Source organism: Arachis ipaensis, chromosome B1 (genome assembly GCF_059453495.1).
Source record: "Arachis ipaensis isolate K30076 ecotype BB chromosome B1, ASM5945349v1, whole genome shotgun sequence".
NCBI classification, from domain to species: Eukaryota; Viridiplantae; Streptophyta; class Magnoliopsida; order Fabales; family Fabaceae; genus Arachis; species Arachis ipaensis.
In genome coordinates, this window is record NC_142436.1 from 132,460,673 (window position 1) to 132,475,461 (window position 14,789).

The following is a 14,789-nucleotide window of genomic DNA, read 5'->3' on the forward strand; positions in this document are numbered from 1 at the left end:
ATCTCCCCAAATTTCATTACCAAATAAATTGGCATTCAGCTTCATGATTGCACCAAGGAACTTGGCAACTTGCTCTTCAGTAACATCTTCATTCTCTTCAGAAGAAGAATACTCTTTAGAGCTCATGAAGGGCGTAAGGAAGTTCAATGGAATCTCTATGGTCTCTAGATGAGCCTCAGATTCCTTTGGTTCCTCAAAGGGAAACTCCTTATTGATCACTGGACGTCTCAGGAAGTCTTCCTCATTGGGATTCACGTCCTCCCCTTCCTCTTTGGATTCGGCCATGATGGTTATATCAATGGCCTTGCACTCTCCTTTTGGATTTTCTTCTGTATTGCTTGGGAGAGTATTAGGAGGGATTTCAGTGATCCTTTTACTCAGCTGGCCCACTTGTGCCTCCAAATTTCTAATTGAAGACCTTGTTTCATTCATGAAACTTACAGTGGCCTTGGATAGATTAGAGACTAAGTTTGCTAAATTAGAGGTATTTTGTTCAGAGTTCTCTGTCTGTTGCTGAGTGGATGATGGAAAAGGTTTACTATTGTTAAACCTGTTTCTTCCACCATTATTAAAGCCTTGTTGAGGCTTTTGTTGATCCTTCCATGAGAAATTTGGGTGATTTCTCCATGAGGGGTTATAGGTGTTTCCATAAGGTTCACCCATGTAATTCACCTCTGCTATTGCAGGGTTCTCAGGATCATAAGCTTCTTCTTCAGAAGATGCCTCTTGAGTACTGTTGGATGCAGCTTGCATTCCATTCAGACTCTGAGAAATCATATTGACTTGCTGAGTCAATATTTTATTCTGAGCCAATATGGCATTCAGAGTATCAATTTCAAGAACTCCCTTCTTCATAGGCATCCCATTACTCACAGGATTCATCTCAGAAGTGTACATGAACTGGTTATTAGCAACCATGTCAATGAGTTCTTGAGCTTCTGCAGGCGTTTTCTTTAGGTGAATGGATCCACCTGCAGAAGTATCCAATGACATCTTAGCTAATTCAGACAGACCATCATAGAATATATCCAGGATGGTCCATTCTGAAAGCATATCAGAAGGACACTTTTTGGTCAGTTCCTTGTATCTCTCCCAAGCTTCATAGAGGGATTCACCTTCTTTCTGTCTGAAGGTTTGAACATCCACTCTAAGCTTACTCAGCTTTTGAGGAGGAAAGAACTTGGCTAAGAAAGCCTTGACCAGCTTATCCCAAGAGTTCAGGCTGTCTTTAGGTTGAGAATCCAACCATATTCTAGCTCTATCTCTTACAGCAAAAGGGAAAAGCATGAGCCTGTAGACTTCAGGATCTACTCCATTAGTCTTAACAGTATCACAGATCTGCAAGAATTCAGTTAAGAACTGAAAAGGATCTTCAGATGGAAGTCCATGAAACTTGCAGTTCTGCTGCATCAGAGAAACTAATTGAGGCTTTAGCTCAAAATTATTTGCTCCAATGGTAGGGATGGAGATGCTTCTTCCATGTAAATTGGAATTAGGTGCAGTAAAGTCACCAAGCATCCTCCTTGCATTATTATTATTTTCGGCTGCCATCTCCTTTTCCTGTTCGAAAATTTCTGTAAGGTTATCTCTGGATTGTTGTATTTTAGCTTCTCTTAGTTTCCTCTTCAGAGTCCTTTCAGGTTCAGGGTCTGCTTCAACAAGAATGTTCTTGTCCTTGCTCTTGCTCATATGAAAAAGAGAGAACAGAAAAATAATAATAATAGGGATCCTTTTTGCCCAAGTATAGAGGTTCCCTTAGGTGAGTGGAAGAAAAGAAGAGTAGAAGAAAAGCAGAAGAGAAAATCTGAACTCAGAGAGAGAAAGGGGGGGTTCGGATTTTTGGTGAGTGAGGAAGAGATGTTAGTAAATGAATAAATAAATAGAAGAAGATGAGAGGTGAGAGGATTTTCAAAAATAATTTTTGAAAAATTGGTTAGTGATTTTTGAAAATCAAAATCAAAATTTGAAACAATTAGTTAATTGAAAAGAATTTTTGAAAAAGAGGGAAGAGATTTTCGAAAATTAGAGAGAGAGAGTTAGTTAGGTAGTTTTGAAAAAGATAAGAAATAGACAAAAAGTTAGTTAGTTAGTTGAAACAAATTTGAAAATCAATTTTGAAAAGATAAGAAGATAAGAAGTTAGAAAAGATATTTTAAAATCAAATTTTTGAAAAAGATATGTTATGAAAAGATATGATTTTGAAAAAGATAAGATAAAAAGATATTTTTGAAAAGTTATGATTGAAATTAGTTTTGAAAAAGATTTGATTTTTAAAATCACAATTAATGACTTGATTCACAAGAAATCACAAGATATGATTCTAGAACTTAAAGTTTAAATCTTTCTTAACAAGTAAGTAACAAACTTGAAATTTTTGAATCAAAACATTAATTATTGAAGATATTTTCGAAAATTATGAGATAAAATTAAGAAAAAGATTTTTGAAAAATATTTTTATAATTTTCGAAAATAAATAAGAAAAATGAAAAAGATTTTATTTTTGAAAAAGATTTTGAAAAAAGATAAGATTTTTAAATTGAAAATTTGATTTGACTCATATGAAACAATTGAATTTTAAAAATTTTTGAAAAAGTCAACTCAAATTTTCAAAAATTTATGAGAGAAAAAGGGGAAGATATATTTTTTTATTTTTGAATTTTTAATGATGAGAGAGAAAAACATGAAAATGATGCAATGCATGAAAATTTTAGATCAAAACAATGAATGCATGCAAGAATGCTATGAATGTCAAGATGAACACCAAGAACACTTTGAATGTCAAGATGAACACCAAGAACTTATTTTTGAAAAATTTTCAAGAAAAGAAAACATGCAAGACACCAAACTTGGAAATTTTTAATGCTTAGACAATATGAATGCAATAATGTATATGAAAAACAAGAAAAGACACAAAACAAGAAAATATGAAGATCAATCAAGAAGGTTTATCAAGAACAACTTGAAGATCATGATGAATGCAATGCATGAATGCAATTTTTGAAAAATGCAAGATGAGTATGCAATTGACACCAAACTTAAAAATTGAATCAAGACTCAAACAAGAAACACAAAATATTTTTTATTTTTATGATTTTTTAATTTTTTTGGATTTTTATTTTATATTTTTTGAAAATCATTTGAAAAAGAAAAATAAAGATTTCAAAATTTTTAATATGAATTCCAGGAATCTTGCTTTTTAGTCTAAAGCTCCAATCTGATGGTAGGACATGGCTTAATAGCCAGTCAAGCTTTAGCATGTAAATCAGGTGGATCAGGAACAGCAGCAGGTGGATTAGCAACAACTAGCTTGCTCTTGATAATGTTGGGTTGGAAGCCCCAGTCCAAATGAATTTAGACATGGCTTTACAGCCAGTCAGGCTTCAACATTCTTCATGAAACACTAGAATTCATTCTTAAAAATTCTGAAATAATTTTCAAAAACAGATGAGAAATTTTTGAAAGATTTTTGAAAAAATTTTTGAAAATAAAACAAAAAGAAAATTACCTAATCTGAGCAACAAGATGAACCGTTAGTTGTCCAAACTCGAACAATCCCCGGCAATGGCGCCAAAAACTTGGTATGCGAAATTGCTACTCAGATTAGGTTGTAAAATTATTTGATCGTTCTTTCCCTGGTAATGGCACCAAAAACATATGCACAGAACCATGGTCCAAACATAACTTCACAACTTCGCACAACTAACCAGCAAGTGCACTGGGTCGTCCAAGTAATAAAACCTTACGTGAGTAAGGGTCGATCCCATGGAGATTGTCGGCCTGAAGCAAGCTATGGTCACTTGTAAATCTCCGTCAGGCGGATATCAAATGGTTATGGAGTTTTCGAATATATATAATAAATAAACAGAAAATAAAGATAAAGATACTTATGTATATCATTGGTGAGAATTTCAGATAAGCGTATAGAGATGCCCTCGTTCCTCTGAACCTCTGCTTTCCCGCTGTCTTCATCCAATCAGTCTTACTCCTTTCCATGGCAAGCTTTTTGTAAGGGCATCACCGTTGTCAATGGCTACGTCCCATCCTCTTGTGAAAAAGGTCCAAATGCTCTGTCACGGCACGGCTAATCATCTGAGGTTCTCGATCATACTGGAATAGGATTCACCCTCCTTTTGCGTCTGTCACTACGCCCAGCACTCGCGAGTTTGAAGTTCGTCACAGCCATCCCTTCCCAGATCCTACTCGGAATACCACAGACAAGGTTTAGACTTTCCGGATCTCAGGAATGGCCATCCATGGGTTCTAACTTATACCACGAAGATATTAAGAACTCGGACTCGGTCCCCTGTATTAGATATCTAAGAGATATTCATTCTAGCTTGTTTGCATGTAGAACGGAAGTGTTTGTCAGGCACGCGTTCATAAGTGAGAATGATGATGAGCGTCACATAATCATCACATTCATCATGTTCTTGGGAACGAATGGATATCTTAGAAGCAGAATAAGTTGAATTGAATAGAAAATAGTAGTACTTTGCATTAAATCTTTGAGGAACAGCAGAGCTCCACACCTTAATCTATGGAGTGTAGAAACTCTACCGTTGAAAATACATAAGTGATGAAGGTCCAGGCATGGCCGAATGGCCAGCCCCCAAACGTGATCAATATGATCCAAAGATGAACTAAAAATCATAAGATGTCTAATACAATAGTAAAAAGTCCTATTTATACTAAACTAGTTACTAGGGTTTACAGAAGTAAGTAATTGATGCATAAATCCACTTTCGGGGCCCACTTGGTGTGTGCTTGGGCTGAGCTTAAAGTTTACACGTGGAGAGGTCATTCTTGGAGTTGAACGCCATTTTATAACGTATTTCTGGCGTTCAACTCTGGCTTGTGACGTGTTTCTGGCGTTTAACTCTAGACTGCAGCGTAGAACTGAAGTTCAACGCCCATTTGCGTCATCTAAACTCGGCCAAAGTATAGACTATTATATATTGCTGGAAAGCCCTAGATGTCTACTTTCCAACGCAATTGAAAGCGCGCCATTTTGAGTTTTTTAGCTCCAGAAAATCCACTTTGAGTGCAGGGAGGTCAGAATATAACAACATCAGCAGTCCTTCTTCAACCTCTGAATCTGATTTTTGCTCAAGTCCCTCAATTTCAGCCAGAAAATACCTGAAATCATAGAAAAACACACAAACTCATAGTAAAGTCTAGAAATGTGAATTTAACATAAAAACTAATGAAAATATCCCTAAAAGTAACTAGATCCTACTAAAAACAGTGTCAAAAAGCGTATAAATTATCCGCTCATCAAGTATTAGTTTCCTTTCCTCTGGGGTCGCCTTTGAGGTTCAAACTTTTGTTGTAACAACGTCACGCGAGTTTTTGGTCCCCCTTTATGGTGGTGATCCCTTCTGGAGTTGGGAACTTCATGCATAGGTTTGGAGTAGAGACCACCGCGGCGAGCTGATTTAGCATTGTCCGACCTATGAGGGTGTTGTATGCGGAGCACATGTTGACTACAATGTAGTTTATACTCAGCGTTCTAGATCATGTTCCTTTTCCAAATGTTGTGTGTAATGGGATGTACCCAAGTGGCTGGATTGGGGCGTCTCCGAGCCCAAATAAACTATTTGGATATTCTCTAAGCTCTTTCTCTTATAGGCCGAGCTTGGTGAAAGCGGATTTGAACAGGATATCCGTGGAGCTTCTTTGGTCTACCAATGTTCGGTGGAGATTGGCATCGACGAGTATGATGGTAATGACCACGGAGTCATCATGCCCGGGAAGATGCCTACGGCGTCCTCTTGAGTGAAGGTAATAGCGGGGAGGTCGGGTGACCTGTCCCCTTCTCCGACATGGTATACCTCTTTGAGGTGTCTCTTGCGGGATGATTTAGAGATCCATCCTCCTGCGAACCCTCCATTTATCATGTGAACATGTCTCTCAGGGGTGTGAAGGGGACGTTTTGCTTGTCTAACCTCTTCATCCCTTCTCTTTTTTGGTTCATCCGCTCTATTGGCTAAGAACCGATTTAATCTCCTTTCTCGTGCCAATTGTTCTATGACATTCTTTAGATCATAGCATTCGTTGGTAGAATGCCCGTATATTCGGTGGTATTCATAATACTCTGTCTGACTTCCTCCTCTCTTGTGTTTAATCGGGCGAGGTGGTGGGATCTTCTCAATGTTGCATATCTCCCGGTAAACATCCACGAGAGACACCCGAAGAGGGGTGTAGTTGTGGTACTTTCTGGGTTTCTCAGTAGGTTGGTCATCTTTCTTCCTAGACTCCTTATCCTTGTCCCGAGGTGGATAGGAGAATCTAGTCTTGGAGGTTTCTCCTAATCGGAAGTTCTCCTCCATATTGATGTATTTTTCTGCCCGTTCTTGAACCTCGTTGAGAGATGTTGGGTGCTTTTTGGATATGGAGTGACTAAAGGGTCCTTCTCGTAGGCCATTGATGAGACCCATGATGGCTGCTTCTGTTGGAAGACTTTGTATGTCCAGACATGCTTTGTTGAATTTTTCCATGTAGTTGCAGAGGCTTTCCCGATCTCCTTGCTTAATCCCTAGCAAGCTTGGAGCATGCTTGGTTTTGTCTTTCTGGATGGAGAATCTAGCTAAGAATTTCTTGGCCAGATCATCGAAGCTTGTTATCGACCTTGGCAGCAAGCTGTCGAACCACTTTATTGCCGTCTTGGTCAAAGTGGTCGGGAAGGCTTTACAACGGATTGCATCTAAGGCATCCATGAGATACATTCGACTTCTGAAATTACTGAGGTGATGGCTTGGATCAGACGTACCGTCGTACAAGGTCATGTCGGGGGCTTTGAAGTCCTTTGGAACTTTAGCCTTCATGATCTCCTTTGTGAACGGATCTTGGTCCTTGTGGAGGCTATCTTCGTGGCTGGATCGGGTGGTCTTAGTTTTGAGGTCGGCTTCGAGCTTTAGGAGCTTGTCCTCCAGCTCTCGACGCCATCTTGTTTCTCTCCGGAGGTCTCTCTCAGCCTCTCACTGCCGCTCAGCTTCCTGTTCGAGCTGTTTAAGCCGATCCTGTTGTTCACGGATTGCATCTAAGATCTCTATGTTTGGGGTTTGCTTGTCTCACTGGGATTGAGCTGTTTCCTTTGATGCAGCATCCGTGTTCTTATGCGGCATTCTTTCTTCCAAACTGGAGTCATGATCATTGTCAGGATTGTCTGCCATGATGGTGGGATGACTTCCAGGTCCCCGGCAACGGTGCCAATGTTCCATGGGTTACCTGAAACTAGAGGTCGATCTCAGATGAGATCTTCGGGCATGATCGGAGCTGTCGGGTCCGACTTGCTTATCTTGAGATGCTGTTGATCCTTGGACACCGGAGGGTGGTGGTACCTGCAAGAGACTCCGATGCTTATGTTATCACGGGCTTTAGGTAGGTTTTTTTGTGTAGAATCAGAGAGTGTGTTATATCTGGGTGCTCCAGTGTATTTATAGTAGTGTGGAGTGACCTCCCTTGAGATAAATTTGTTATCTTATCTTATCTTTTGTGGGTGAGATCACCTATTTTGTGGCCAGCCGCCTTTAGGTGGGCTGTGATTCTCTGCTCTGGGCCTGCTTGGGCCTCTATGGTGATTTGGCCAAGCTCTTTAGGGAGAGGTCGGTGACAAGCCAGCCTTGTAAGAGGTCGGTCGTTCTGGTCTTCGTCCAACCCGGATCGCATAGCTCGACCCTAGGTATGAACAAATATGTTTCCAAAATATTCAAATCCTTACCATGGTGTTCTAATTTAGAAAAACAACCTGATCAAACCCAGCTAGTTACAAGCAAAATAAAATTCATCAGGTAAGCATATTCATTACCAACCTTATCAGCGGTGGGAGATAGTGCCGTTGCAGCAAACAGGGCCGAGCGGTTTGCCGTTATCCTCAAGGATGAGATGGAGGCAGAATGGGACCACAAGGATGGTTGCTGCTGTGAGAGAGAGGCCCGAGCCACTCAACAGAACACACGACCGAAATGACGACGGCAGGGCTTGAACTACGACACTGACGGATGAGATGGAGACCTACGATGGGAAGAAGGCCGGCGCGAAGGAGGAGAGGCGTGTTCTGCAGGCTGAAACGCACATGCAAAAGAGGCCATTTGACTGCGGCAGAATCTACACTCCGATGGGGGCTGGATGTTCGGTTGAGAATAGGGTGGATCGGAGACTGAAAAGTGATGAGGGAGACGGGGTGTCAGTTGGTGGCGTTGGGGTGGGATGGTTATCGAAGTGTGAGATATATTTTCAAAATATGTGAAAAGCTATTTTGAAGAGTTACATCTCTTCGTAGAGTTGTAACTTATTCAAAAGTTATGCCTATTAAAAGGTTGCAACTATTTGAAAAGTTATGTCTGTTGAAAGGCTGTAACTATTTGAAAAGTTGTGTCTGTTGAGTACTAGCTGCATGTTGCATGTACTCTGTATCTATAAATTTTCCTCATTTTCATTATTGCTGGAAATCCATCTCAATAGTTTCTTTATGCGCAAAAGCAAGAATAGAGAATATGAGATTATTCTGTAAATTATCATTTAGTCTAAGGCTTGACTGTGTGAGTGCATAAAAAAGTCAAGTGTTCTACATTGTATCCTACAGGAAATTCATTAGTAACCCATTTTGCACACCACTGTACATTGGTGGGGGCGAATTAAGCCTAAAGGAAAGTGTGTGTAACACACGCCTTGAAGAATTGCGCTATTTGATTCACTATCCCCTTCTCTCACAACTCACAATCTTTAGGCTTAATTATTCACCAATAAAACAAAAATGGCCACTGCATCAATTAAGGAGATGACGTCGAATTTTGTCAAGTTAGAAAGATTTGATGGTGAAATTTTTAGAAAAATAGAAAAAGAAGATGCACTTCCTTCTCACAACACTAAAAGTGGCATATGTTCTTACCATACCAAGGCCACCAGAAATTGAAGGGGAGGCCATTGCAGAAACACGAGCTAGGCAAAAATGGGACAACGATGACTATATATGCACCGGGCACATACGCAATGACATGGCTGATGCATTGTTTGATGTCTACCAAAATATTGGGAGCGCAAAAGAACTATGGGACAAATTAGAGGCAAAATATATGGCTGAGGCGCAACAAGTAAGAAATTTCTTGTCACTCGCTTTAATAATTATAAGATGGTTGATGATAGATCTGTCATGGAACAACTGCATGAAATTGAGCGTATTTTAAATAATTTTAAGCAACATAACATGCACATGGATGATAGCATTATTGTATCTTTAATTATTGACAAACTCCCTCCATCATGAAAGAATTCAAAAGAACTATGAAACATAGAAAGGATGATGTTTCTCTTGAGCAATTAAGTAATCACCTTCGTCTTGAAGAAGAGTATCGTAAACAAGATGATACTAAAGAGTAAAGTTCTCATGCTAATCTTCACGTAATGGAAGATAGAAAATCCAACAAGCCCAACAAAAAGAGATACCGAGATTTTAATAAATCTCAAGGTAATAATGGTGATTTCAGAAAGAATAAAAAGAAAGGAAATTGTTTTCATTGTGGAAAACTAGGACATTTTAAGAAAGAATGCCGTTTCTTAAAAAAGAAGAAAGAAAAGAACAACACATCAATAAAAGATAATCTTATTATTGTTATTTCTAAGATCAACATGATTGAAGATATTGGATCATGGTGGATAGATTCTAGTGCAACTCGACATGTATGTAAGAATAGAGATTTTTTCAAGACATTTAAAGAAGAGAATGGGACTATTCTGTACATGGGAAATGCATCAACTGTTCAAGTAATGGACAAAGGAATGGTGGAACTTGAATTCACTTCTGGAAGAGTACTGACTCTTACTGATGTATATTATGTACCCGAAGTCAGAAAAAATTCAGTTTCTGTCCCTCTACTTAACAAGTATGGGTTTAAGTCTATATTTGAAGGAGACAAATTTATTCTGTCTAAGGGTGGAGTGTTTGTGGGTAAAGGATATTTATGTGAGAAAATGTTTAAATTGAATATTGTAAATACTATTAATAATAACAGTAATAATGTTTCTGTTTATATTGTTGAGTCCTTTAATTTATGGCATAATCGTTTAGGACATGTTAATTTTCATAAACTAAATGATATGATAAAATATTATCTTATTCTAAAATCAATTAAAAATTCAGATGTATACACAACTTGTATGTTAACCAAAATAACAAGACTTCCTTTTCAAAGAGTACAAAGAAATTCAAAGTTATTAGAATTAGTACATTCTGATGTATGTGATTTGCATGGTTGGCCTACTATAGGTAGAAAGAAATATTTTGTAACTTTTATTGATAATTTTAGTAGATATTGTTCTATATATTTGATGCATTCTAAAGATGATGTCTTAGATAAATTTAAGATTTTTAAATCCGAAGTTGAATTACAACATGAAACCTTTGTTACGTGCTTAAGGTCTGACCGTGGAGGAGAATATTATAATCCTAGTTATTTTGAGTCCACTGGTATTATTCATCAAACCACCGCACCATATTCTCCACAACAGAATGGTATTGCTGAAAGAAAAAATAGGATGCTGGAAGAAATGGTTAATGCTATGCTATCTTATTCTGGTCTAGCGAAAGGTTATTGGGGTGAGGCTATGTTAACTGCCTGTTATATTTTAAATAGAATTCCTAATAAAAGGAATAAAATAACTCCAAATGAACTTTGGAAGAATAAAAAGCCTAATCTTAAATATCTTAAAGTTTGGGGCTGTAGAGCAATAGTAAAAGTTCCTGAACCTAAAAGAAAGAAATTAGGAGAAAGAGGTATAGAATGTATTTTCTTAGGATATGTTGAGAACAGTAAAGCTTATAGGTTTGTAGTTATTGAATCTAATGAATCATACTCTGCTAATACAGTTATTGAATCAAGAGATGCAATTTTTTCAGATGATAGATTTAATTCAACTCCAAGACCTAAAAGTAAAATTCACTTAGAAATAGAAGAAAATGTAGAAAATAAGCCCGTTGAAAATATTGAACCTAGAAAAAGTAAAAGAATAAGAAAAGCAAAGACTTATGGACCAGATTTCTTTATGTTCCTTGTGGAAGGGACAAGAGAATCAATAGATAGCATTGCACCTATATGCCTTCATATGGAAGGTGATCCTGAGACCTATGAAGAGGCTATAAGGTCTTGAGATTCAGATTTTTGGAAAGAAGCAATACAAGATGAAATGGACTCAATAATGAGAAATAACACTTGGAAGTTAGTGGATCTTCCTCGTGGGTCAAAGGTCATTGGTTCTAAATATATTTTCAAAAAGAAAATGAAAGTAGATGGAACTGTTGATAAGTTCAAAATACGGTTAGTTGCTAAGGGGTTTGCACAAAAGAAGGAATTGATTACTTTGATACATATGCACCAGTAGCAAGAATTGCTACAATTAGAGTGCTTATAGCACTTGCTTTAATTTTTAATTTTGTCATTCACCAAATGGATGTTAAAATAGCTTTCTTAAATGGTGAACTAGACAAAGAGGTGTATATGAAGCAACCCGAAGGATTTATAGTTGCTGTAACACCCTAACTTTTAGCACGTCATGACCGTACCAAAAGTAAGAAGTCACTAACCTGTTTTCCTTATTCATTATTTAATATTGAGCCTTTGACTCGACACCGTATCGCTGATTTATTTTAAAACCGGAAGTAAATACTTCATCTTAAAAAAAAACAAACAAGCATAAATTCATATACAAGACTTCTTACTTAAATAGCTTATAATGTAATATACATATAAAACATACAACTCCTATCCCTCTTATAAAAATTATAATAACAAAGACGAGGAAAGAAAAATTATCTAACTAAAACAATATCATATAAACAAAACACAGTAAAACTCTTCATAATGCTCCTTCATCCGATTCCTGAAAAGGTAAAGCTGTAGGAGGGTGAGAACTTCGTCTTCTTAGGTTCTCAGTAGGGACAGAGAATGCCGTGAGGGTAAAGAATTAAGTTGCAAATAATTGCTTTTCAACTTTAAATAATTACTTTTAAAACTCACTTTAAAGACACTGATTAGTTCTCAGTAAGTTAAATCATTCAAGAAAATCCCAGTCAACAGTAGCAACCAAAATCCGCAACAAACATACTAACTAAAGCACATAAAAAGAAACAAACACAACACATGCACAATCACAGAAAAATACAATAAGCAAACACAACCAAAAAAACAAATGCGCAAATAATATGATGCATGTCTATCCCTAGCGCAGGTAATGAGCTCATTTGTCAGTTTTGACCTGCACCCGACGCAATCCGACTCGCAAGTCAGATAAGGCATTCCAGCGGCATAACCTCTGTAAGTTTTTACTTCTTGCAGGCGCTGATTCTCCAGCTGAAGCATGTTCTCCTTTCTCCTGGAAGCCATTCCATACACACGGGCGTCCCCGCAAAATCATTCACATATAAAGCCCACGGCTTAACATTTTCATATCGGCACCATAACCATTTATTTTTCGTCACCCTCTCGTGACCTTTTAATCATTTCATAATCACACGTTCCATGTTCTCTTTTCCCTTTCTATCTTTTTCTTAACAAACTGAATTCATATCATAACTTAAAACAAAATCTCTTTTTAAAAGATTGAATTTAAAAGATTATACTTTTCTTAATAAATCGGATTGAAAATAAGACCCTTTCCGTAATAATTCAAAATCAAACAATATTCATAAATTAGATTGGCTTTTAAATAATGCCTTAAACAAAGTCTTGGAATTTTATAAAAATTTTGGCAGCATTTCCTCTAAAATTCGGACTATGCCACCCTTCTAGGGTCCCTGCCAAACCGTTTTCAATTCTCAAAAATCATTGATAAATCCAACAAACCATATCCATTACCGAAACATTTATAAATCTGAAAGCTAACCAGGTTCAATATCAGAATCATTTCTTACTTTATATGTATAAATCAAAGTTTTCAATACAAAACTCTTTTCTCGAATTTGCAAATATGTAAATCAAATCTTTTTTTTTTCAACATAAAATCACTTCTCAAAATAACCCTGTAAATCGAATTTCTAGTACAAAGTTTGTTTCTTAATATAAATCAGATTTTTAAAATAAAAATCACTTTTCATATATTTTTGCTAAAATTCGGACAAAATCTCCCCTAAAATTATACCTCACCACCCTTACAGGCTCCCTCTCTCTTATAATTTCTCAATTTATCTTGATTCAAACCAGCACTCAATCCAAAATTAACCAAGTCAAGTATTAAATCAGTCAAGTAAACAACTTCATCCATTCCGCACAACTCAGACCAATATAATATTCTCAATTCGTACATCATTTAACTAAAACATAACATAACGTACTCACAGCCACAACTCTGGCAATTCTTTATCACAACCAGCTAAACACAGAATTTTCCAGCATTCTCAAACGTTTAAGAAATCAATCACATGTTCATAATAGTTCATCAGCTACCAACCAAGTTTTCAAGCATACCCTTATCATCATCAAATCACATAACCAATAAAAATCATCCTCAAACACAGCAATAAATCAATCTTATCATAATCAATCATATTCGCTATTACCAACAATTCTGACTTTCATCAATTAGCCATACATAACATTTATAAGTTATTTGCAATTACTCAATAAAATCTTTGGGCATTATTAATTTAAAAGCTTTCATTTTACAAACGAACCCCCTACCTCGATGTCGCAATAGCAAGATTTGACGCAGGAATCCCTTTTATCCCCAATTCGTGGCAGCAGCAGCGATTCTAGTAATATTCTCACAGCAGTAACATTCAATAGCTCTAGACAAGGGCAGCAACGCCAAAAAATGACAATAATGACTCTGAAAAACTAAATGAATCAGAAACAATTGCGGAGCAAGGTGATACAGGACAGAAACAGAGCAATTTCTTCATAAGCTTACCAAAACGGAAAGTAATAGAAACAACGTCTCCAATTTGGTCATAGCTTGGTGGCTGGCTGGCGATGGAGGAACGCCTCCTTCCGCCTCTGGTTCGTGATTCCAATGACGATGAGGGACTTGGGCAGAATCAGAATCGGCAACGTCATCTCCTCCTCCCACATGCAATGGTGACGGTAGGGGCTCCAGTGGCTAGGGCTCCGATCGGAGCCAGCAGTGGTGGCAGGACACCGCGGCGGTGAAACCTTTTTTCCTTCCCTTCGTCGATCGCGTCTTCCCTCTCTCACGTGCCTCTGGTTCTCGCGCATGAGCCTTTCTCAGCTTCTCCCTCTCACCCACACGACAGCAGCGGCGGTGGCTGAATGGAACGGACGCGGTCTGGACGGCGATGGTACGGCGCAGGATGCGACGAAGCTGGCAGCTGCCGAGCGCGACGGCTCCTCTCCTTCCTCGCGTCGTTCCTGGCTCGCAGCACTCTCTCCTCTCCGATCACAACCTTCTTTCTCTCGTCTCTCTTAATCCCCATTTTCTTTTCTTTCCTTTTTGGTTTGCTGAGGCTGTGTTGTGTGTATATGGGGGAAAGGGGCTAGCAGTGGGTGAGTGAGTAATGAGGGGAGGGTGATCCTGGCTCACCAAGGAGTTGACAGATTAGGGGGTATACGTGTGTGTATTATAAAAATTGGGGTTAGGATTAGTAAATTAGAAATTAGGGTTTAGAATTAGGAATTTAGGATTTGAGTAGAGTTTTAATTTAAAACCAAATTTAGTCAATATAGTTAATTTTAAGAATACTATTTTATTTTTCAAATTACAATTTATTTTTAATTAAATACTCTAATTTATAATTTAAAGATAAATAAATAAATTTTCTTTTAGTTCTTAAAATTAATCAA

The 14,789-nt window shown here is 37.6% G+C and overlaps 1 non-coding gene across 1 annotated transcript; it reads left to right on the forward strand.

Moving 5' to 3' along the window:
- Window positions 1-1,047: 1,047 nt before the first annotated feature.
- LOC148578420 (small nucleolar RNA R71) lies at window positions 1,048-1,155 on the forward strand. Its single transcript, XR_015904635.1, has one exon. It is a non-coding gene; the product is annotated as a small nucleolar RNA R71 (small nucleolar RNA).
- The last annotated feature ends 13,634 nt before the right edge of the window (window positions 1,156-14,789 follow it).